This window comes from Argopecten irradians, unplaced genomic scaffold (assembly GCF_041381155.1).
Source record: "Argopecten irradians isolate NY unplaced genomic scaffold, Ai_NY scaffold_0542, whole genome shotgun sequence".
NCBI lineage: Eukaryota > Metazoa > Mollusca > Bivalvia > Pectinida > Pectinidae > Argopecten > Argopecten irradians.
The window spans coordinates 6,126-16,104 of NW_027188009.1; the positions used below are offsets into that span (position 1 = coordinate 6,126).

General features: G+C 33.9%; 1 pseudogene; it reads left to right on the top strand.

The window, feature by feature from the left end:
- Positions 1-925: 925 nt before the first annotated feature.
- On the top strand, positions 926-8,938 carry LOC138312964 (N-lysine methyltransferase KMT5A-like; annotated as a pseudogene).
- The last annotated feature ends 1,041 nt before the right edge of the window (positions 8,939-9,979 follow it).

The following is a 9,979-nucleotide window of genomic DNA, read 5'->3' on the forward strand; positions in this document are numbered from 1 at the left end:
CTTGTATGTCTGAACAGAAATAAAGTGACGGAAAACATTTTGGTGATATCCCTAATGAAAGGTGTACAAACAATTTCGTAAACTTAAAAAAACAGCGCCAGTTTATAAAAAAAAAAATCAGTGATATAATACAACTTTCATATACATAAGCATAGCTTCAAGTCAACCTAGTATAGTTGGTAGCAGAGAATAGATTACTCTGATATCAATACCTCAGCATACGGCATGGCCGGTGTCCTTCAATTATTTTTTTCTAATGAAATATTGGTAGAGTACTGTTGTAATTGTGGTCTTGTCTGAATACAGCAACTCTCAAAAACTGAATAATCGTGCAAACCAAACAATTTATGCCCTAAGCTGTTTTTATATTGACATGACATCATGTCTTGATTGCGAAATCATGATGATACATCGACGCAAATGTGTTCTACGCTGACGAAATAGAAACAAGGAAGAAGCACATGGGTACAATTACAAAATCATATTTAACATGTAAAGGGTAGGAAAATGATATATTTTTGTTAATGATTGGATATGTGGTGTATTTTATTATAATTGAAACGAAATTTCAAAGACCAAAACGCCTTACATTCGCTTCATTGGCCATCACTTGAGACTCGCGGCCGCACAGCTTTTCATTGCTGATTTACTCCACCATACTCTTCATTACCCAGAGTTCCGTAGTGTGTGACGTCAAAATAAAAAAATCTATTATTTGAAATGATATCTATCTTTTAGTTATTTACACCAATTTTAAGAATTGTATAATAGAAAATCAAATTACGAAGTTTATTTACTTAATGAATATGTAAATAATAATCTCACTGCTTCGAAATAATGCGAGATGTGAGATTGACCAATCAGAGGACGTAAACAACCAGACGAAATTTTGTTCAAGAAATTTTTCAACACGAATTCGCGCGGGGGACGAAAGCTCATCTTCAGGTATTTATTTTTTGTAAACTGACACTAAGAGAGGAGCCATTGATATCATCTATGATGTAGGCCTATTTCTCTGTTTACCCTTGCTATTTTCATTTAAATATTAAATGAAACCACACTGCCTGCTAAATATCAATCTGTTGCCGGTAAGCACCAACAAGTTGACAAGGCCTGAACATCCATATTCGAAAATATTGTTGTTTGATGAACACTGGTGATCGCTGACTGATAACCTTTTCATTATCAATTCGTACGACATTGTTATTGTAAAACTGTTTTTCCAGAGGAAACTTTATGCCTTATTTCCGCTATCCATTGTTGTCCAACTTTAGTTAAGATTTATCATATGAGAGTGATCTCCCTTGGTCTACAAAAGTGTTAAAGCAATCAAAACATTAGGTCAGTTTAATTGTTAGCAAAATAACGACAAATGATTAAAATCATTGGTCCACTGTTGGCTAACCAGTGCCCTCAAATGTTATTTAACATTTTCATGTGCGGTTGCAACAGTACCTATCTATAATATTTATTTGTAACAAGATAGATGAATGTCCATTGGTATAACAGTACTGCCGCACTAAAACACAAATGCTCAGGTACAATGATGCCTGTGCATGCAGCTACGATGAAATTGTTTGTTACACAAATTTCTGGCTTTTGTCGCAAGAATTTAATTGGGAATGATTTGTATGCATTTACAAACTTTAATAAAAAAATTGTTATGTCAATATTTGCAGGGAATATGGCTGATCATATTAAAGAGGAAACTCCAAATTCATCACCAGTAGCATCAAGGATCACAGATTACTTTCCTCCAAGTCCTCGACCCAATAAAGAAAAACTCAAAGGTAGGCAAGTCGTATGTTGTCATCAACAATATCTGGATAACTTTGATTTATTGACTGACAATGACTGTATAACTGCTGACGCAATAAATATAATACCTTGATTGGATGCAGTTGATCACTACAGTAATATTTTGACAGTAACAGCCATATACTGACAGGCATCATTCCCGCGACCTGTATGTCACCTGCCAGCACTGTAGGTATAAATCACTTGCACCGGGATGCAAGTTATCGAGACTGTAGCGATAGTATGCTGATTTATAACATATATCTAGTGATCAACTGTAACTGTTCAAGGTATTATTGCATAGGTGAATACATTGTTATTACTGATTTGGGAGTGAAGATTTGATTTAATGTCTTTGTTCCTTGAGTGTCCTTAACTGTGCACATGAAATGACTTTGTTGAAAATGAAATGCTGGAAATCAACAAAATAATACAATCTACACAAAAAAAAACTAAAATCTAAAGATAAAATTTATGACATTTACTCTGGTGTCCCAGCTAAAAGATAATAGTAAACATTTTTCCCTGACAGTGTTTTGATTTTAACATTGGATACACATATTAATTAAAAAATCGAATCATGTTTGATCATTGATTCCAGGAGTTGATAAAATAAAGAAAGAAGACAAACAAAATGAGATACCTAATGGCATACTTACCCCTGATGCTTCTCCAGCTAAAGAGGACAGGATTAATATAAAGGAGGAGAAAAGTGACTCTGACAGCCAATCCAGTGTAGACCTTCCTTCTAAGCAGGTTTGTCAAGATCACACAAAATCAAAAGTGACTTAAAGATGCTCCACCGCTGACAAATGCTATTTTTTCACTATAAAAAACAGGAGCAGACGATTTAGTATTTTTATTCAGTTACAAAAGTTACTTACTTTACACCATTACCACCATTGAAAAGTTTGAGCTTCTAATTTTACTTCAAGCTAAAAATATGGAAAATAATTAATTGCATCCCGAAAAAATTCCGTGACACTATATCTTATATGGAATGACGTACTGATTGCGCATGTACCAAAGGCGAAATAAATTATTTTATATTATTTTTTGTGTTAATTAGGCATATATATACATGATTAAACAACAATTATTGTTCAAATGATTAACATCATTTATGCTCTGTCGACGGTGGAGCATCTTTAATAAACTGTATTTCCTTTATGGCCCCTCCAAAATTGTCAATGTCCAGAATTCATCTAGAAATAATGGACCTTACATTATTTCAGGCAAAATTCTCCCTGCAGGGTCCATCATATATATTTCTTCCTGCTTTATTCACTTCTTTTTCGTTGCGAAGCATTATCATAATGAGTTTATCATTTTGATTTACATTTGCCCAAATAATCTTTCAGATTTTACTAGAAAATGGAACTGGAGTGAAATCAGAAAAAGGAAAGAAGAGCAAAAAAGTGTCAGATTCTACCACAACCAGTGACACCTCACAGTCTAGAAAAGGCAGGAAAAAAACTTCCAAAAAGTAAGTATTTCTTCAATTTTAAATTAGCTCTAAAATGAACCTAAAAGAGAATATATTTTGAATAAGAATTCACTGCCCCCATTTAAATATATATATTTATCCTGTTTATCTTCTGTCAAAGCGAAAAATAATGTATATCTCTTAGGATCTACTCAAAGCCAGACAGAGTTTTAGTGTTGGGTGTTGCACGTTCTCAATTCTCCAGGGGTTACTATCACTGTCATTATATTCACCCCTATAATATTTTAAAGGAAATCTCAAGGTGGATATGACAGTGATAGTAACCCCTAGGCCTAGATTGTTGCTATACATTTCTATATAAATGATATATAGTGGACAAAATCGGATTTGTTTTAGAGTTTTGTATTTGTATTCCAGAAATTCTGAACCAGACCAACTGAACAACTCACTAGTCACAGATTACTTCCCCATCCGTAGGAGCAGTAGGCGATGCAAATCTGAACTAGAGGTACAGTTAACCCACTATCATTAAAATAAGGGCTTTTAAAATTGTCTTTCGTCTCATTGTCTGTCTGTCATAAACCCTGTCATAAACCTTGTTTATGGTTATTGATTTTTTAAGAAAATTTTGAAATGGTATTTCTGAAAATTCATTGTATGTTTCTCTTTTAAAACATCCATCTTTTGACTAAAATCTAGATCTTTCAAGATCCGTTTTGAAACATAAATACAACATAATCTTAGACATTAATATTATTTTTGAATACCATTCGCTTTGTCTGCCTGTCATATAAGTAGTACTTGATAATAACATTTCTGAATGACTCAGAACATTACTTTATTAAAATCAAGTTATAACAAAATGATATGGTCCAGTGATCCTGTGATAATCCGGATACCAAAAGTCCAGAAAGAGGTGGTAACCTCGCAATCCAGACAGAAATGTCAGGGAGCAGATTTGATTATATAATAGTGTTGGGAATCAATTGCAATTTTATGATCGATCGTCAGTTGTGTGTAATCAATTGATGATTGATTTAAATCAATCATTTTTATTTTTTTTGCCACTGATGACCGTGTACGTTTTCCAGGAAAATCGTACAAACTTTCTTATTCACACATCGCTTATGTTTTCACAAATAAAATCATACTCATCTGAATGTTTATGTAACCCTGGTCAATACTATCCACAATATACCGCTCGGCAAGAGAGAACTTCTCTTTAGCTCAATCAGTTGAGCATCAGACTAGTAGGTCCAGAGTTCGATCCCTGGCAGAGGCAGGTCTTAAATTTATTGTAAATCCTGCAACCTGTTACATTTACATTACTCCAGTACTTATATGTATGCGCTCTTTAATTGGTTTAGACGCTTAATATTTGAAATGATGTGAACGAAAACACACACAAGCGATTGATTAGGACAGGTTTTACACAACATTTCTTCCATGTTTTAATGATCGGCTAATTATACACTTTCGTTTAACATGATGTCGGACAATTCTGACAAAACTCGATTACAGATTTCTAACTCGATTAATTGGTCAAACACTCAAAACGAATGATACTCGACGAACTCGATTAATCGGAACATCACTATTATATAAATTAACAGAATCTGGCAGCCCGGAAAATTGGCAAGCCGGACCATTTGGAGGGGACACATGTGTTTGGACAATCAAGGGATCACCTGTATTGCTTTTCCAATCACACAGGTGATTAGTATCTCTGTGTTTTATAAATATAATTTTATGTCCATTTGGCTTTGTAGAAAGAATATTGACCGATATTGAATACAAAATCTTAAACAAGAAAGAAGAAGGATTAAAGGTTTGTTGCTCTTTTTGTCCTAAGTTCTCTTATTTGTAACCGTTTTGTTGGACTTTTTAATGATGTTTATGGTAGTGATTGACTGCAAAATGAGATGAAGTTTTGTAATTGTACCCAAACATGCATGGGAAGAAAAAAATCGGTGAAATATCAAGTGGATCATTAATTCAATATAGGCATATTACTGAGAGGGCCTAATATAGGCCCATTGCCTGTTGCCCAATCCCAATGTGTAATATTGATAGACAATAAAATATTCAAAAATGAAATATTTTCACTGCCAAACTTTGATGTCCAACGGCAACTGAAATGTGAATCACCGATATTTTCACTCAAAAACTATTGTTAAACCAATTAGATAATCACATTTAAAACATCATTATGAATGGTGTAAACTGCATTTAAAGACAACATTTTAGTATATGATGTGATATTGTTTTGTAATATGACCAGATAGTGGAAATGGAAAACAAGGGACGTGGTATTGTTCTTCCACACAAGCGTTCCAAGCGTGGAGACTTTGTTGGTGGATATGGGCTGGTGACTTGATTGTCGCTTTCCAGATGCCAAAGAAAAGGAGAGAAATGTACTCTGAGGATCCAGAGACAGGATGCTACATGTATTATATTCAGACACACAAAAATAATAGTTATTGGTAAATGAACATAATTTATTTCTAATGAAATCCCCTGTTCATGTACTTCTTAGTTGAGTTTCTAAAATCTTCCAGCACAATCAATTTTAAACAATATCGCTGATTGATGCAATCAAGATAGATGTGGAAACAAACAAAAGCAAAACTAAATGTGAACTTTTTCTATTTTTGCATAAATGAAATTATAAAAGACATTAGACCAGCCGAAATGTATTAAATTACAAGTTTTGACTCTAAACTTTTAAAATTAAATTGATACGATACTGTTGTTCAAGGCCCAAAAACATGAAGAAAAAAGTTGCTTTTAAAAATATATTTGGTTTACAGGGTGTAATTCAGCAACAAAATTTTACTGCAAAAACACCAAGTAACCCATACAGCTATCAAGTACTATCTGCATACAATACAATGTAGAATAATCGTAATTCCTCTCTAAATAAAAATTAACATAGATATATGCCCGTTTTCATATAATTCATATAGTAATTGGAAAATGTCCTAATGGTATTTTTAGTACCCACCATCATCATCAGATGGTGGGCTATATCAAATCGTCGCCTTTCGTCCGTGGTGTCGTCCGTCCGTCCGTCCGTCCGTTAACAATTCCTTGTTACCAGCTATTTCTCAGAAAGTGCTAAAGGGATCTTTTTCAAATTTCATATAATCCGGTTCCCCCTAGGAACGCCTAGTTGGTGCATATATGCAATTTTGGGACCAATCGGTGAACGTACGGCCATCTTGGATCTTGGTTTTTGATAGTTAAAGTTTTGTTACCGCTATTTTTTTCCCTCAAAAAGTGCTGAAGGGATCTTTCCCAAATTTCATATACAGGTTCCCCCTAGGACCCTAGTTGTGCATACTGCATTTTGGGACCGATCGGTGAACAAGATGGCCGACAGGCAGCCATCTTGGATTTTTTGATAGTTTAAAGTTAGTTACTGCTATTTCTCAAAAAGTGCTGAAAGGGATCTCTTCTCAAAATTTCATATACAGGATTCCCCTAGGACCCCTAGTTGTGCAATATTGCATTTGGGACCGATCTCGGTGAACAAGATGGTTGAAAGGCGTCCATCTTGGATTTTGATAGTTAAAGTTGTCACCGCTATTTCTCAAAACGTCCTGAAGGGATCTTTCCTCAAAATTTCATATATAGGTTCCCCTAGGACCCTAGTTGTGCAAATTGCATTTTGGGACCGATCGATGAACAAGATGGCCGACAGGGTGGCCATTCTTGGATTTTGATAGTTTAAAAGTATTGTTTACCCCCGCTATTTCTCAAAAAGTGCTGAAAGGGATCTTTCTCAATTTTCATAAACAGGTTCCCCTAGGATCCTAGTTGTGCATATTAGAATTTTTGGGACGCAGATCGGTAACACAAGATGGCCGACCGACGGCGATCTTGTCGGCCATCTTTGGATTTTGATATTTAACAGTTTGTTAGCTGCTTTTATCTCAGAAAGTTAACGTCAAAGGGATCTTTCCTCAAATTCCATATGCAGTAGGTTGCCCTATCTGTACCCTGCGTTGTGTGGCATAGTACCTTTTAGGATCTGAATGCATAATGCCTTTTCGGACTGATCGGTAAACAAGCAAGCCAAGCCAGCCGCCATGAAGTAGATTTCATTGTTGAAGTTTAGTTACCACTATTTCTTATAAAGTACTATAGCGATCTGTCTCAAATTTTTTATATGTAGTGTTGTTTGAAAAAGTTTGAAAAGCAGGGAAAAAATCATCTCTTCCATTGTCAGACATAGATCATTCTTTGGTGGGCGCCAAGATCCCTCTGGGATCTCTTGTTTTTTTATATCTTTCTGACACCTTGGAGTTGGAAAAAGTCATATGTCAAGCGAATAATATCTTTGATTAATATAAATGTGCTATGAGATAGAAAAAATAGAAAAAATCTCTTTCATATTGCTGGGTATGAAGGAAAGGAATATTTCACTATCAGAGTCACTTAATTAGGTACCTTTAAAAACCCTTTGCAGTCTCTTTATGAGACTTATGTTGTTTTAATCCTGTTTCTATTAAGGTTTATCTTTAATTTATGTACTGATATTAAACCGTTTCAGTATTGACCGTGCGACAGCAGAAAGTGGACGCCTTGGTAGACTAATCAATCATCAGCAAAAACAGCTGCAAACTGCCGCACCAAGCTTCGTTGGAAGTGAACAACAAACCCTACCTCACTCTGGTGGCCGCCAGGGATATCCGCTTAGGAGAGGAACTTTTATACGACTACGGTGATCGTAGTAAAACTTCATTAGAGTCTCATCCCTGGTTAAAACAGTAATGGGTGCCTGGGTATAGAAATGGAAGCGATACATGTATTTGTGATTTTAAGATAAATTAATCATACAAATTCAGGTGTTTAAATAAGAATGTAACTCGGTTGTGTCAAGATCTGCCTTGGACATATGATTCCTTAATTGTCAAAATTTATGTTTTTAGCATTAAGTAAGTTATGGGGGGAAAATTGACATGCCTGGTAGTCAGTTTTTGACTTGCGTTTGTTTTGAGAAATCAGGGATTGCTGGTTTGATTTTAATAGGCTTTCCCATATGATTTATTTTTTTAGATTTATGTAAAACACAAATGAATTATGTTTTCTTACATACAGAAACTACCTGAAAAGACAATGATAATCCGCATGTGATTGTGTCGTAAAAGCCTGATATTAAATTATGAATAACTTTAAAATATGTTGTGTCGGAGTCTGAGTGAATCTCTTGATGTTCTAAATTATATAGAAAAATATTATGATGGTATGTAGAATTTTAAGATTTTGATCCACTAGCTGTATCAATGTGTTGATTTATAAGCTGGGCAATTTTGGGATGGGGTCTTTCACCTCATTTTGGGAATTATGAAATTGACAACATAGGAAGGAAATTGTCAATGTTTTTGACTTAAAAATTGATTAACAACAATTTTCAATGGGACATATTATTGGTCTCAAAGGCCATGTTATCAAGGACTGCTAATTTCTCGTATTATAAATTGAACATGAATGTGTGAGGAATAATTTTGATTGATTTGTGAATTCAATTTCATATTTATTTTCATGAAATGTGAATACATTATCATTGAATACATTACTCAATCATGACATGTGACAGTTGAAACATTTTCATGACCTGTGAATGATTGACCCGTTAGGTAAACATCATTACTAAAGAGTTTATGTACAACTCCAATGTCGGATATATTGGCCAGCTTATGATATCTCATAAGTATGCTTATGTATTGAAATAATGTTCTATGCTCAGTTACAAGTACATTATTATTTATGAACTTACAATATTTTAAAAACTGTCTCATTTATTAAGTCAATGACTAAGAAGTATTTGTTTTTAAATTCTGTCAATGCTTTTTGTATCAGAATCTCACTCCTTTTATTCCACTATTAGAAAGTCTGGCATTAAATTTCAATATATCTGTATATTTTTACATTTTTTCCATATTGCAAAATGTTAAAACTGTATTTTTTTTTTAAAAGAACTTCTGTCCTTTAATTTCTTAAGAGTCACTCTTAAAAAAAATGCACTTGTGGAGACTTCTAAATTGCGAAATATAGACAAAAAATTAGCATTTTTAAAAACATGTAATTTTAGCATCTCTGTGCCAGAAATTTTATTATAGTTTTGTAAGCTAATTATATTTTTAGTAGTTTCCAGGTATTGTGAATGAACAAATTCTTCATTTCCTCTTATCAGTTTGAAATAAATGTTAAATTTTTGTGCTTTTAAGTAAGTTAGCAGAAACGTGGGTAATTAAAGAAAGTTAAATTGTTCTGTTCTATTTTATTAGTGTCTGACCTCTAATGCTTGAAAAATTAAACAAAAATTTGCATTTGAAATTCATGTATTTTCTATGCCAAAAAATCTGTTTTATATCTTTTTTGTCAGTAAAAATAATCTTTCATTTCTCTAATAATTTTTGAAGTCAATGCTGAAATTTTATTGCATCCAAGTAAGTTGCAGAAACAGTACATAACTAATAGTTGAATTTGCTTTTTCTATGAATGATTTAATCCAGTAAAAGTTATCTTATCAGTGTATGGTGTGAATCTGAGGGGGGGTGGGGGGGGGGGGGGGGGGGGTTTTTTTTGGGGTTACTGAGCGGACTCCCTAATTGGTGACTCAGCCTGAACAACATGATTTAGTTTAGTGGCTCAGTTTTACCACTATGTATCCAATTTTCTTTATCGTCGATATCTTCAATTTTGCAGCTATTAATTGTGGTAAATGTA